This window comes from Cylas formicarius, unplaced genomic scaffold (assembly GCF_029955315.1).
Source record: "Cylas formicarius isolate icCylForm1 unplaced genomic scaffold, icCylForm1.1 PGA_scaffold_9__14_contigs__length_23061073, whole genome shotgun sequence".
NCBI lineage: Eukaryota > Metazoa > Arthropoda > Insecta > Coleoptera > Brentidae > Cylas > Cylas formicarius.
The window spans coordinates 17,126,360-17,141,855 of NW_026844365.1; the positions used below are offsets into that span (position 1 = coordinate 17,126,360).

At 32.0% G+C, this 15,496-nt stretch overlaps 1 protein-coding gene across 1 annotated transcript in view; it reads left to right on the plus strand.

Annotated features, from left to right (window-relative positions):
* Positions 1–3,472: 3,472 nt before the first annotated feature.
* The window catches only part of LOC132707384 (melatonin receptor type 1B-B-like), a 121,384-nt gene continuing 109,360 nt past the window's right edge, over positions 3,473–15,496 (plus strand). The window contains exon 1 of the mRNA XM_060679224.1: positions 3,473–3,722. The gene's annotated coding sequence lies outside the window, so the exon portion shown is untranslated. The remainder of the gene's footprint in view (positions 3,723–15,496) is intronic.

A 15,496-nucleotide genomic window follows, 5' to 3' on the forward strand; every position in this document is an offset into this window, starting at 1 on the left:
ATATATATATATATATATATATATATATATATATATATATATATATATATTCTCACGTATTGATTCACGGATGGAAAAATGTGATGACACTATATTCCGGGATATCATCCGTTCGCTTGTTGAACTCCGACTGGAATCCTGCATCCGACTGGAATGGACGACAGTGTCCCTAATCAAATAAAAATATATTGTACAAAATTCAGTAATTCGATAGTTTTCAATTTTGTTAACTAACAAGTTTATATTAAATGGAAATTATCACAACGTAAAGGCAACAGCAAAAAAATGATTCTGATTGATGGTGCGCAATAGTAATTTTTTTATGTCCGTAGTTTAAAATATTGATTTTTTAAAATTAAACAAATATACCTTGTACCTACTTTAATAAACTATTTAATGGAGTAAGTTTGCTGACAAATTTACTAAAACAAAATAAATAAAAATTTATAGGTATATAGTATTTTATTGGATATTTCTACTGTTCTATTACATTTTACTAACCAAAATGCTCTGTGGCAAGGTATTTCAACATTCATAAAAAAAATAAATTGGAAACTTATTATCCTAAAAAAACATGGTAGAATTATCTAAAATAAAGTTTACTGCGAATATTCAAGAAAGCTTTTGTCATAAGAAAGTGGTACTTCTACTACGAATTTATCGATTTTAATTGAAACTTTTGATTTCTCTGTTTTATATTCTACGGGATTTTTGTTGATTTTGTCCACAACAATGATGATTTTTCTTGTTTTTTGTGCCCTAGCACATTTTTATGCAGAAATAAGAGCGTCGGGTGCAGGTCTTGAAAAGAATGGTGTATTGAATCCTTTGAAATTTCGCGGAAAGCTATAAATATTACATAATTTGCTGGCTCTCCACCTACCGCCAGTAGAAGTAAAACATCACGTTACATCGAAAAAAATTAAATTGTCAGAAGAAGGAAGGCAGCAGTCGCGGTAAACTTTTACATTAAATTTCATATATCGCTACGCTGAATATTGGAGCAGGGTAGTGTTTAGTAGTTATAACGGACAAATTCGGGCGTGTCGATCAGTCGGAACAGAATTTGAAGGGCGTTAAATATGTCAACGGGGTTGAATAAGTGACCATGTGCTTGGTGGATGTTGGCGATTGAAGGGAAGATTTAATTCTGAAAATTATCTTAATGTCAAGGAGTTTATTATGCTTCCATCTGTAGATCCATCTACCCCAATAATTATTTAATTATTCTACTCTAACAATGATGATTAACTCGATGTCTAATAGATCGAGAAACAAGGCTCAATAACCAATCATTACTTTTTATCGAAAGACGTTTTTATGGGTTGAAGAGTCTGGCCTTCAGAAACCTGGATTTATTGACTGCAAGATCCTGCAGCCCGTAAAAACATCTTCCGATTAATCACTAATATTTTGAAAAGTAATTTTAATTATTTAATTATTTTCATAAAATTAATATAAATATAACATGTTAAGTTTACCAAAATATAATTTTTAAAAATATGTGCCAATGATTTACTTTTTTTTATTTCATTTCATTTATTAGCATGTTACAAACATAGAAAATGTATACAATCAGTCACGACAATGAAATACAAAATGGAATAACAATTTTACAACATAATATTGAGAATATACGATATAAAAAAAGCATAATACAAAAGCATAAAGCGATCGGTGGACATCTGGAAATACATTACTGTACATTACTGTATAACGAAGATTATCACAGAAACTTATCACTGAAAGCGGGGAGATATAGATATAGTTATTGATATCTTGAAAAAAGATAAACTCTTCCAAACTGCAAAAGAATTGTATTATTAAAAAGTCCTTGACCACGTTTTTGAACCTGTTTATTGGGAATTGTTTTGGTTAGTTAGCCTGTCTGTCTGTCTGTCTGAAAATTTAGATCTAACATCCTCTCTGTATTTGAGGTTTGTGATTATTATTCTAATTACCCTACGTTAATTTTTCAAAGAAACTTCCACAGGCTACTGCTATACTTTTTACAAAACTTCTGGATTCCTCTTGCGTTGGTTCTTGCTGAGTCGAACTTGCTAACGTTTCACAAATCATTATGTTGGCTTCTTTAGAGCTTCACTGACCTTACGTTGTAGGCCAAAAACTCTTGCTGCACAGGCAGCCCATAAAGCAAATGGGAATGAATGATATGCATGATATGCTGCCAATGATATGTTGCAATCTACAGTACTCTTTTGTATTACAAAATATTTTTTGAGATTTTTTTAGCAAGCAAGCAAGCAGGCAAGCAAGTGCTTCAGTCAGATTTTTTAAATTTGTTAAGAAAGTAGTGTCGTCCGCAAACAACGCCAGCCAACCATTTAAAGCCATTTCTCATTGCTAATGTACTCGAGGTTTTATTGTCATAAACAATGTCCCCTTCTAGCTAGAAATGAACCAACCAAGATGTCAAAAATTATAATATTTTAATTTTTTTAATAGAGTCGAGTGGTCCACACAGAAAAGCCCTTTAGTAATATCACAGAATTTTGCACTCGTAAGTTGCCTCCTGCTTGTCCGTGTCCATGAATCCGTATTGCTGACAAAGTAAAGATTAACATTCGCAAAATGTTTGTTAATTTTCAATTTTCAATGATTTTTTGATGTACAAGGTACCATAGAAATAGGTCTAAAGTTGTTTGCAGTAACTTGCCCACCTTTATGTATGAGAAAAGAAAAAGAATATTTGGGTCCACTCCCTCCTTGATTAGGGCATTTATCAAACGAGTAAGAGCGAGATATGCTGCAGTATTTTTGACTATTTTTACTTTTTAATTTATCAAAAACATCCCTTACTTGATTGAAGGTCACTTGCGAGAATTTGAACAAATGAAGATTTTTGGTTTGATTTTGACAATTTTGATCGTGTACGGTTTTTTTTTATTTATCTATTTTAGTATTACAGTCTGTTTCAGACAGGTGTACAGTAATAAAACTTCATTAGGTATGTAAAAGGACTACAGAGCCTCCCGACGATTACTTGAGGCCATTTCCATTATTTGGCAAAGATTTTTCCAATTCTTTTTTTTTAGAAATTTTAGAAAATTAATTTATTGTTCTCTTTAAACCCGAGCTAATAACATATTAAAATATCTGAGGTCACTTTTGAGGCGGTTTTAAAAAAACGTATGGTAAGTCAGTTTGTCCCTTTGCTTGTTGCTATGGAAGCCGAAATTCCTGGTGAGCTTTAATTTTTTCCATCGGCCCGTTTAAAAATCCCCGAACCAAGTCGCAGGGAGCGAGTGGGCCGATTAATTATTCCAAACCCATTTGCATACACACAAAATGCTAATTCCACTCCCACAAGTTCGTGAAAAAAAAACTCGACATACATCTTCGTTTAAAAGCAACTAATGGAACTTGTTGCGCGCATGCTTACGCCTCGATCCTGGACCTACTCCCGTCCAACGAAATCTCCCACTAGACAGCTCTGGCAATCGGGGGCGTCTCTTGTTACGACGGCGTCGCGACGGTTCGTATCGACGCCCCACACGACTCTACATCGTCACGGCGCTCTTTATGAGTCCGGGTTACAGAGGAAATCCGGAGCAGTCGACGGTGGTTGTGGTCGACGCCGAGGCCCATTGTTTCGAAAAGTTTCCGATCCGCGTCGTGGAAACTGTGGAGAAATGGTCGCGAGGTCCCTGGTAATTGAGTGAAACGGAGCAACGGTCCCTTTTGTGGAGGACACAAATTGGGTAAGACGACAAATGAGTTTTTGTATTCCGGGAAATGCGAGAGACTATGTGCGTTGGTTTGAATTCAATTTTAATTGACATTGACATAATTTTCCCTTCGCCTGCTGACGCGAGGTTGAAAATAACCAGAAATTGTAAGCACTGTAAGCAAATTTTTGCCCTTTTCAGGAGTTATCTTAAAGATAAAACTCAAATTGTACTTGTCCACAACTTGCTGTCTAATAAAATAAATCAGATGTCTCTTAAGGTTCGCACACTGGACTTTTTCTTTTTAATTTCCTCTAGTTCTCGATGCCCTAAAACCCTATAAATATTTGCGTTCTTATGCTTTCTGCTGCACCAGCAATGGTATGGAGATCGAAAACTCCAGTCTGTGCAGTCTTTGCGAATTAATTAAAACAATTTTTTTATGATTTTCGTTCATTCATATTAATTATATAGCTCCCTGTTTTCCTGTGTTCTTTTAGTATCCAGGAAAATCATATTTCTTGTCACCCTACAAAATATGGAGGCGATCACTTTTATATCACTCGCTTTAGCTCTTGCTAATCAGTATATATGGACTTTTTTAGCATTGAGGAGCAGTTCTTGCGTCAGCTTAACCAGATTCATTTTATTTCATGTCATTTCATTCATCTCATTTGATTTTATTGGCTTATACTGATGGCCAATAGTATTAGTTTAAATTATTTATCTATATGTTCCCCGTCCGTCATTAAATAAATAAATAAATAAATAAATAAAACCATGAATCAGGTTTAATTATTATTACCATTGATAAAACTAAAACCATATGAAACATCGTACCTACTAAATCATATTCATAAGAAAAAAAACAGAAAAGAAAAAATGGAATTTTAAAATTAAGTGACGATATGGAGTTTGGGGATAACTGGCGAACAAATTTTCAATCTGAAAGATTAGTAAAAAAATAGGTCTATATTTATAAAGCTCTTCCATCTTGCACGTATCACCTAATTGCCAACCGCTTATTTTTTCACCCACATTTTCACCAAAAATTTAATCACCAAAGAGGAAAAACGCATACATATTAGACAAATAAAAAAAACATACTGTACATGCTTCAAACATTTTGGCAGATCTCTAGAAGACGCTATATGTATGACATTCGGAAGATATATGTTCAACACTTAACCCTTTACATAAAAAAATAATCTTTTTTAGGTTATTATACACTATATAATGAATTGTAATAAATTTATATATTATTTCATTTTCTAACGCAATTATCAGTTTTTTTTGACAATATAATTTTATTTCCAAATTTTAGGAAATATTAATTAAAATCAATCCCATCCAACATGTATTTCTATTTGTTTTCTGTAAGTATTTCCTGCCGACGGTGTATGATATATAAAATTGCAAAAAAGCAGCTAAATAAATTAAATTAAATTTTAGAAATATAAAAATTAAAAGAACATTATGTTTTATTAGATACTTGCTAAAGGATACTTATTAAAGGATTAATTAAGCTCCAGTGTTATTTTCAAATTGCGAATGATCAATGATTTATTGAAATGCCACTAACAAAAAATTAACCTAAGTTAACCTATTAACGCAAATTAATTAATTAGTTCTACTAAATCAGAAAAATTGTACTAAGATTCATTTATAGAGGAATAACGCGAGTACGTCTTTTTAAAATTATTGTTACATTAAGTAACAATAGTAACCAAAATTTTAAAATGAAAAAATATATGTAAACCTAAAACATGAAGACAGACACTAATAGTAATCAGTGGTTTGTTCTTGATAACGCCTTTAATAATGAAATTATCTTGCTAAACTAAAGTTTCGTCTACTACGTAAAACAATTTCTTCGTCACATAGTAGTTATATTTAAACCCAAAGGGATTATTTAATGAAACTGACATCCAATATCGGACCCTTTTATATCACTAAAGGCAGAAAATATTTCGGAGCATCGTTTTGCATTTGCAGTACTATTTACAAATCTTCTCGATTGGTATTAAAACGGTTATTGATAATCGAGCAAGTCTTATAAATCGCATTCTCTTGCATTTTTTTATATTAATGATGGCGATTTCCAAGTCGTAAAGCTAGAGTTTTCTTTCTAGCAACAACCTTCATTTCGTAATAATTTTAATTTAATTCCAAACAAACGATGCATATTAGTTTTAGCTGTTTTAAACATCAGAGCTTCGTTTTTGAATCGGATTCCAATTTCAGTTCGATTGAACTGTCGGATCTATTCAAAGAAGCATGCTCCCAAAGCTGTATGGGAAATGAATACGTTTGTACAGGGTACCTACTTGCAATTCCATTCGGACGCAACCAACCCATCTGCTGCCTTTTGATTTAATTGCTAGAGCATCAACATGGGCAACAGTATACTGAGGCATCAGTATTACAATGTCATTGGAACTCTATTAGTTTTTGATTCGTGTGACGTAAATCGTTCATAGTGTGGATTAAGGTATTTTAAACCTTTACTTAAGTTCGATCAGACGACACATCCGTCATCTATTAGAGCAAGAGTGTACCAGTACAGGGTGCTCGTAATTGGAGTGTTTTAAGAGGAGGATTTCTGCAGCAAAATCGACTTACATGTCAAGCACTCGATTCTTGAGAAACATTTAATGGTTAAAACCAAAGATTATTAGATAGAGGGGAAGGTCGCGTATACTGCTACGAATGCCATCCATTATTTGTGTCTAAGTACTAAAGTACTGTCATGGCAGTTTAAAGTAATGCGTCACACTGAGAATACTACAGTAGCTTGTAACGGATAACAGAATTTTATTTATATTTTAATAGAAAAAAATGTAAAACTATGTCGACATTTTTTTTTTCGTATTTTACTTTTCAAAATTTAAATTGAATTGAACTGTACTTCCCGCGCGTTTTCCGTTTCCATGATTGGACACAATCGCTAAAGGCGTTTTAACATTGCCACTAATGGAAGCCTTCCCCTCTACCTTATACTCTTTGGTTAAAACTATATGGAGATATCTTCACTGTCAACCGAGATATAGGGCGTTTTTGAAAATTGCGCACGACTTTTTTATTTATGAAAATTTGGGATTCGGGTAAAAACATTAATAGAGCATTTTTTAAGGCAATTTTTATTTGTTTCTATGGCAATCATAGTTGGCTATGATCTTAAAAAATGTCCTTTTAATTCATATACATTTGATAAATCAGCGATGCAAAAAGTCGGAATGTGAGGACATAACTTTCATTCTTTATTGAATTTTGTGTGTCACACATAATTTTAGTGGCCAAACTAAAGCTTTTATTTCATTTAGCAATTTAAAACGTATCAAAATTATGAAAAGCATAATACGATAGTGTTATATTTTGTCAAACATAACACATACATATCTTGAGTGGCACCAACCAGACAAGCGAATATTTCGGAAAAAATAATTTCACCAATTATGGAAGTTTCAAAAAGCAAAGGCAAAATCAAAATCACTTAAGTAAATGTGATGAAGCGAGGATTGACTGTTCCGGAATATTCAACAAATACAATTCTTAAAGCTGGAGCACAAAAAATCCCCATGCTGATGCTGTAGTGTATCAAAATCGGCAAGGTGGCTTTGGATTCAATGTATGGGTAGAAATTTGTGGGATCTTATTTTTTTAATGAAAATTTGAAAGCAGATGGTTATTAAATATTTTCCGAACATGTGTAGTTCTATTTTTGAAAGACTTGCTATTAATGCTTATAAGGATTATTTATTATCAACAAGATGGTAGCCCCACTCACAACGCACGGATTGTAAGTGAACTTTTAAATGAAGAGTTTGGAGAATGTTGGATTGGATAGATTTTTTTCTCGAAACCAAAGCAGAGTTAGAGGAAACCACTTTAGAAGAGTTTGCTTGCATCAATCCTATAGAGTTAGTGAAGTCAATAGGAAAAAGGTGCCTTCAGTGTCTTGAAGACGGATAGCCCAATTTGAACATTTACGTTAAAATATTTCAATGTAATTGATGTAAAGGGTTAAATTTTAATATTTCGTATTCAAATATTTATTGCGTTTGTTTATTAGGTTAAAATAACTACATTGTTTTTACCAAATAATGAAAAATAATTAAATTAGGTATTCAAAATTGCATCTAAATATTAAATGCTTCTTAGGTGTCTTGTTTTTCACGTAAGTTATTTTAAATTAGCCTTATCTCATTTAAAGATTTCTATGTGACGTCTTTTTGACAATATTATGCACGGCCTACAATTACATAAAATTACATAAACAAAAAATGACCTATATTTTCACCTTTTTTCATCACAGACTTCAACAAATCTGAAAATGGCTAGACACATTTTTAATGGCTGTAGCTAAATATGATTGCTATATAAAATAAGAAAGTTGTATTCATTTATGTGAAAACGCAAAATTGTAGAAAAAATCTGAATACGCCTTTGTCTTAAACAAATGCCTTAATAATGTTTTTATCCTAACCTAAAATTTTCAAAAGGGCCGAAAATTGTTGGTTGGTAGTGAAAATATCGCCATGCGGTTCAGAAAGAGGAGTTTGCTATTAAAACACTCCAATTCTGAGCACCCTCTACAGAGCATATAAAATTCGACACTCTCGAAAATCGGAATAGTTGCAAGGTTGGTTAAAAAATCGTATATATATATATATATATATATATATATATATATATATATATATATATATATATATATATATATATACATATATGGGCCTAAAAAAAATTTTTTTGGAAGGTTTTAACATTTTCGGACCAACGCGGAATTTTTTAAAAATTATTCTAGTCGGTTTTACAGTTATATTTCATCTTACTGTAGGTATAGTATAAGTATTTAAAATTTAAAGATCACCATTACCTTTTTTTTATAAATAAAGTTGATTTCCATCAATCAAGTTGTACATGTTATCCAGAAATACTGTCCAAGATACGTAGAAGTTCCTTCAGTTATATGGCAATCGACTCAGCCTTTTACTTACCATATATCAAGTTTATAGCAACTCATATCGAAACTTGGGATTTGTTTAGGGAATCACCAATTCATTTAAAGATCCTAATTCACTGGTGATTGCTTATAATTCGGTGAACAGTCTTTTAGAATTCGCTGTATTGTTTTTAACTCTGAACAAAAATTAGGGATCATCTACATAGAATTAGGATACACTAATTTTTTATTAAACATTATACATGACATATATTACACAGAAAATAATAAGTAAAATAATTAAGTGGTCGACAGTCCAGTCGATTAAGTATTCAATATTCCACAATAGCTTACAAGTCCTTGGACTATGTTTGTGTGACATTATGTTTAATTTGTATATAACAGTTCCTTTGTCTAATTCCCTTGAAATTAAATATATTTGTTTTCTCCAAAATAATCAACGAAATAAAATATTTTCTTCTGCTCTCAAGGCAATATATCAAGTAAGATGGTAAGTGGTCAATAATGAGTATAGTATTTACAATAGTATTCAAAGTGATAAAAAAGCTTTACCACTAAAATTAGGTGGAACTGGGACATTATTCTTGATTTTGAGGGCATTAGTGAGCATTTTTCCCTAAAATGTCAAAATGCAATTTCTATTAAAAAATAGGACAAATTTATTCGATTGGTCGTGAATGACAGAAATTTGTTTTTACTACTAAATTAATATCTACCCAAAAATCGCAATAATCGCGGAAGAACTTAGCAGTGAACTTATCGTTTTGTACGGGACAGTTTCTCCAGCAATTAAAAACGCTGTGACAAAGATAACTTTTGTTGTCAGATTAATTCGTATGTACTTTATATTGATATAGGTGTTCCAAAGGGATCGGTATTAGGTCCTGTCCTACTTACACTCTATATCAATGATAGAGAAACCATTGCAACAAATTCATCATTGACGTTACATGCTGATGACACTTCCAATGTCATTTCAGATCTTTTATTGCTGAATAAGCCAATAACTGGTTTAACAATAATAGTTTGATTTTGAATCCCGATAAGACAACGTTTTTAAGATTCTATTTCTATTCTGAGAGTATTAAATTTTTAGGTATTATGATCGATCAGAATCTTAACTACAAAAATCACTGCGAGTTCTTGATTTCTCGGTTGAACTCGAACATGCTGACGAATTTGCACACTGTACTGACGGAGACACAATTATTACAAATATATTGAATCTCGTCTACGATACGGAATAATACTTGGGGTTGGTGTATACAATCGATATACATTCATTCTTTTAACACCAGATAGCAAAGCAAAGCCGTTTGCCAAATATAAAAATTTCGTCTACATGACCCTGTACCTATACTGGGGTTACAAGTCTTTTATCGCCTTCCTGATGAAATAAAATGTAACTCTTTAACAGCTTTTATTTTATTCACTTTTAACAGTTTTTTTACATAACCTTTAGTTCATGTGATCATATAAATATTTTTTGTAGAGTGTCTATACATTTGTTCTGTACTTGTTAGAACATTTGTCTGCACTGAAAATAAAATTATTATTATTATTAATATTATTATTAAACATTTATTAAGAAATTAAGGATATACTTAGCCAGTCATTAAAAAAATAACTACGTGAGTCTTATTTGCAAATCTTCTGGATTTCTCCTGCATCGGTTGTTAGTGAATCGAACTTGCTGACGTTTCGCCAATCATCTCGTTGGCTTCTTCAGAGCTTAATTGAAAGTAGTTAGCATTCTACTATGTACCTGTTATATTGTTTGAGGGGGGGGGGGGGCGGAGCTAAAGGAGGATCATGGACATTTGTAAATAGTTTTACAGTAACCTGAGAAAGTTTCTATGAAAAAAAAACTATGTGAGCCTTTGGTTCCTTCATATTGTAATTAAGTTGATATTGCTTATGGTACAGAGAATTCAAAACTTATGCATACGTTTTTTTTTCTAATTTTGACTGATATTGCATTTACTTTGTTTTTTGTACAAATTTCTTATGAGAGCAATAGTGATCAATAGTGATAAAAAAAGTTTACCTACACCTCTATGACCGACACTGCAATTGAGCAGAACTGGGACATTATTCTTGATTTTGAGGGAATTAGTGAGCATTTTTCCCTAAAATGTCAAAATGCAATTTCTATTAAAAAATAGGACAAATTTATTCGATTGGTCGTGAATGACAGAAATTTGTTTTTACTACTAAATTAATATCTACCCAAAAATCGCAATAATCGCGGAAGAAACAAAATCGCTTGTGTGTGTGTGTGTGTGTGGGTGCGTGCGTGCGTGTGTGTGTGTGTGTGCTAAGTTTTTGGTCAGTTGACTATCAAAATAATAGAATCATGATGGAAATGATGTTAAGAAATTTGGGCACATATTTTCCCTGTTTCAATTCTACGCTTCGATTTTAAGTATACAGAGAAATTTTTAGGTAATAAAAATCTTAAAAATCTCCCTTTAGAGTAAAATTTGTCCTTTTTTAAGAGCACTTGGACACACTGGACGGAATTTAGTATTTTATTTCTCTACACATAAAAAAAGCAATAGTACGACATCTTTCTTTCCAATGCGGGCACACTTCGATATCAATTTGCCATTCCATTTAAAAAATTGCTGGCACGCCGAATTTACCCAATTCCGAAAGAACATCGCCCGAAAGACGAAGAAAATGGACGGGAAGAATTAATTTAGAAGTCGATTTCAGCGCTGAAACGCGAAGCGCACCATTTTTTTTTTACTCGCGTTCTGTTCGACAGTAATTTTAAACGAATTTTCCTAATTCGAATCGATATAGTTTGAGCGAGAGGTATTGCGTGTGGATTGTCACTTTGCGGACCGACTTTAGGTGAATAATGCACAGGTAAATGGAACTTTTCGGAGTATTCCTATTATATTTAATTATAAGTAGGATCTCCCTTGATACTTATTCTTGATCGGGAAGTATAGAGGCAGCTTGAAAACTTGCAAATGATGCATTTTTTGCGGGAGAAAATAAATTATAGTGAATTGAACACATAAATTAAGGGAGTTGCAATTTAAAACTATTTCCAGCGGCGTCCGTTAGTCACTCAGAGCTCAGTGGGACGCCCTTAAAGGACGCAGCTGGAAATTTGTTTTGCTTTAATTTTTTTAAAAATGTTTGTTAATATGGACACCGTATTTTTCATTTTTAACAGGTTATTGGAAATTTTAATTTATTATCTGAGAAAGTAATAAGTTATAGTGAATGGAACACATAAATTACAACTGAGACCTTAGTAGTAAGGATGTGCTGGAAAAAATTAAAGCAATATTCACCCAGTACATTAATATACTACATTATTATGGACTCATTTTTGTCATATAGGGAACTGTCGTCTCCTCTTCATTCGGTCATCCGCGGTATAAAAATCACACATTTCTCTTCTTTTTCCTCCAGAAATAAGAATAATCTGCTCTATCACATCGCATCTTAAAGTGCCATCAAAATTTTATCTAGAAAACCTAATCTAAACCAACATAGGGTATATTTTATGTGCCGTTGGAAGTATCAAAATTTCATTCAACATTCGTTACCAATATTAAGACTTGCCATGAGTTTTTAGAACTTAATTAATTTAAATTAATGCAAGGCACTAAAAACTGCATGTTTGCTGCATGAAGATCCATGATTTTCTGCGACATATTTTACACTCTGTATAAACGAGAATGAATTGTAGCCTTCACCCCTTTAATATTACTGTTGTTAAATAAGATTATTTTTATGAATGAAGGACAGTTTTACAGGTCATGAAAAGGAAAATAAAGGAAAATAATAATAACAATATTATATATATTATAATATATTTATATTATTTTAGGGTTCCGGGTCAAATATGAGACGACGCTTTCAATTAAATCGTAAAAGGGAATTTTGGCAAATACTTCCTGTGCGAACTTAAACTTTTGAAAAACAACCACCGCACATAACAATAGAAACGAGTAAAGACGTAAAACTTAATTTGTTTTGGTTCGTAGCCCAGTTTATCTCGTTTGATTGAAGTATTTGCTTTATCGCATCTAAAAATCTCGAAAAGCGCGTGTTTATAATTAGAAACCGTTTAGCGCGGCGAATTTTTTAAACAAACGTCGTTTCTATTTATTATGCTTCGGATAGGTATAATAAAAACTTGGTTTTGTTTATTTTCGCGTTGATTGGTTTTAAAGACAAGCCATTGTAGGCTAAACCATACTTTACCAAAATATTCTCATTCGAAATCAGAATTAATAATATAAAATTTTAAAATATCCTGGAACTTATGTTTATGGTTGTATTTTTGAAATTAAGTTTTGTTTAAGTTTATTATAAAAGGTTGACGTCCGTGTATCTATGCACATTCCTAACTTTTTAATGGAATGGCCCGACTGAAATTTGGATACTTGCGTAACTTTGTAAGTTACAGGATGATTTTAAGATCAATCCATTTTTGAGTAGCATCGTGTTATATTTGAAAAGATAAAATATTTTCAAACAGTTGATAGATTTCTTTGTGTAGAAGTCATTGGCGTGCACAAAAAATTTTTGCACTACCGTTGCAATAACTGCTGTGTAAGTTTCGTATCTAATTAAATATTGTATATCACTGACTGTAAGAGTGTGTTTTGAGAGTAAAGAAGTACTTATACACATATAAACTATGCTAAGTTACTGTTTGTTTGTGCCACTTCTATAGTGCATAAATCGGAGCCCTAACTAAGTTTTAACCGACAAATGTCAGATAAATATTTATAGAAAAGCTCTTCTCTAAAGTTCTGTTTATCAAAAAAGGTATGTTAGGGTTATAATTTAAAAAAAAAAGTCCAATTCCAAATGTGTGTGACAACGAATTTGGGAATGAGTGCATAAATCATACACCATCGAGTTAAGGCAAATGAAAGCTAGATAGATCCAAAGGAAAAATATGTATTGAACAAGCTGTACAAAACAAATTGGTGCAATCCCAATATCTCTTTATCCAGTACATATGGACAGACAGACACAGACACAATTCACTTTACAAAACAATGCATACAAGAATCTTTCAAGTGAACGATATCCAAGATACTAAAAATTGCCACCCCTTTGAACTATCAGATTCCATTTGTAATGTAATGTCATTAACTTAAGAAATAAATTTTTTCTTTTACTGTGAATACCGTATAGTGTGGGGTAATTTTATGAATCTATTCATATACCGGAAAATTGTAAGATAACTTTTTGAAGGGTCCGGTATAATTAACTCATGTGCCGAGTTTGTATAGATTTTAATAAGCCAATCTTCAGTTATTGAATTAAATATGATGGCAAAATGGCAAAAGGTCAATGCAACACCAGCGAATATTTCCCATGACGCCGTTTCCAAAACTTGACGACGTTTGGTTTCACACATTCAAAATAAAATTAGTATGTAAGTATATAATTGTTTTTCTTAGAATCAAAGTCATACTCGGTTATTAAGACCTCTTTGTCCCTTAAATCGTTCTTTGAATGAATGAATTTCATTTAATTCTTTAACTTCAAGTCTTTTATTAAAAATAATTAGTAATTATAATAAAAATACGACTACAAAACATTGTTAAAAAACATTATTTAAAATAAACATTTTTATGTAAATGTTCAAACAGTTACGCGATCATAAAATTCATTTCTAAAATTGTTAAGCTTGATATTCTGAAATCCTGTCACATTCTAAGGAAATATCGTTTTGTAACTGGTTAAGATTTTCAAATTTAACATTTTTATAGATAACATTTTTCAAGAAGTCGTTCGGCGACAGGTCAGGTGACCTGGATGGTCAAACATTACGGCACCTTGGGCCAATAATATTCCGGCTAAAAGTATTTCTCAAATTCTCCCTAACCATACGGTAATTATAGGCGGGACAACCATCCATTTGGTACTAGATCTCTTGATCTTCGCCAACAACTTCTGTTGAACAGTCGAATATTATGATTACAGCATAACATTTATTTTTTGAGGATATTGACTCCAAGTATGAACAAAACTGACTCCAATATCGACAGATTTGAACATTTCGTTCATTGTTCAGTGTCATTGTTAGTGAAACAAGTATTTTTTTAAAATCCCAATTATTATTTTTGTATCATTTCAAAACACAAATCTATTCTTCTTTCTTCATTGTCTTCCCGGAGCTCTTAGTACTTTTCGTATTTATACGAAAAATATTTGTGCGTGCGCAACCCTGTGGTTTGATGTTTATTTAAAGGTCGTCCAAGAATTCTCGTATTAATCATTTTATTTCTCTCCACATGTAGTAAAATGTTCAAATCTCCATTGTTCCTTTCTTCTGCTCTATTATCGACATTTTTAGTTGAACATTTGCAGTTATTTATTACAGATCCTTTGGATTCGAATTGGGTAATTACACGTTTATTTGTTAACATCGAAGGTAGAGGTTTAGCAGGAAAATAAATTGAAAACATTTCAGAAACTGTTCTAAGACTGTTTCTTGTATAATACCACTTAATTTTGAACCGCTGTTAATAAAGTATAACAATCACAAATAAAAATCTTGTTACTGTCTCGAATTTATTAACTATACTATAAAAAAATTGCCACGAAGATTGGTTTATTAAAATTTTAAACAGACAAAAAATGCAAAACACGCATTTCACATTTTCTCCGCTCCTTACTCATCAAACTAATTCTGAATCAATTTTTATTATAATTTTAAGCGCCTAATGTGAAACAATATTTTGATGTTCGATCGCGAAAAATTAGTATTATTTTGTTTGTTCTTGTCTTTTAAATTGTTCTCCACCTTCGTAATATATCTCCATTTCAGGAGTAGTATTTCACTTCAACCGAT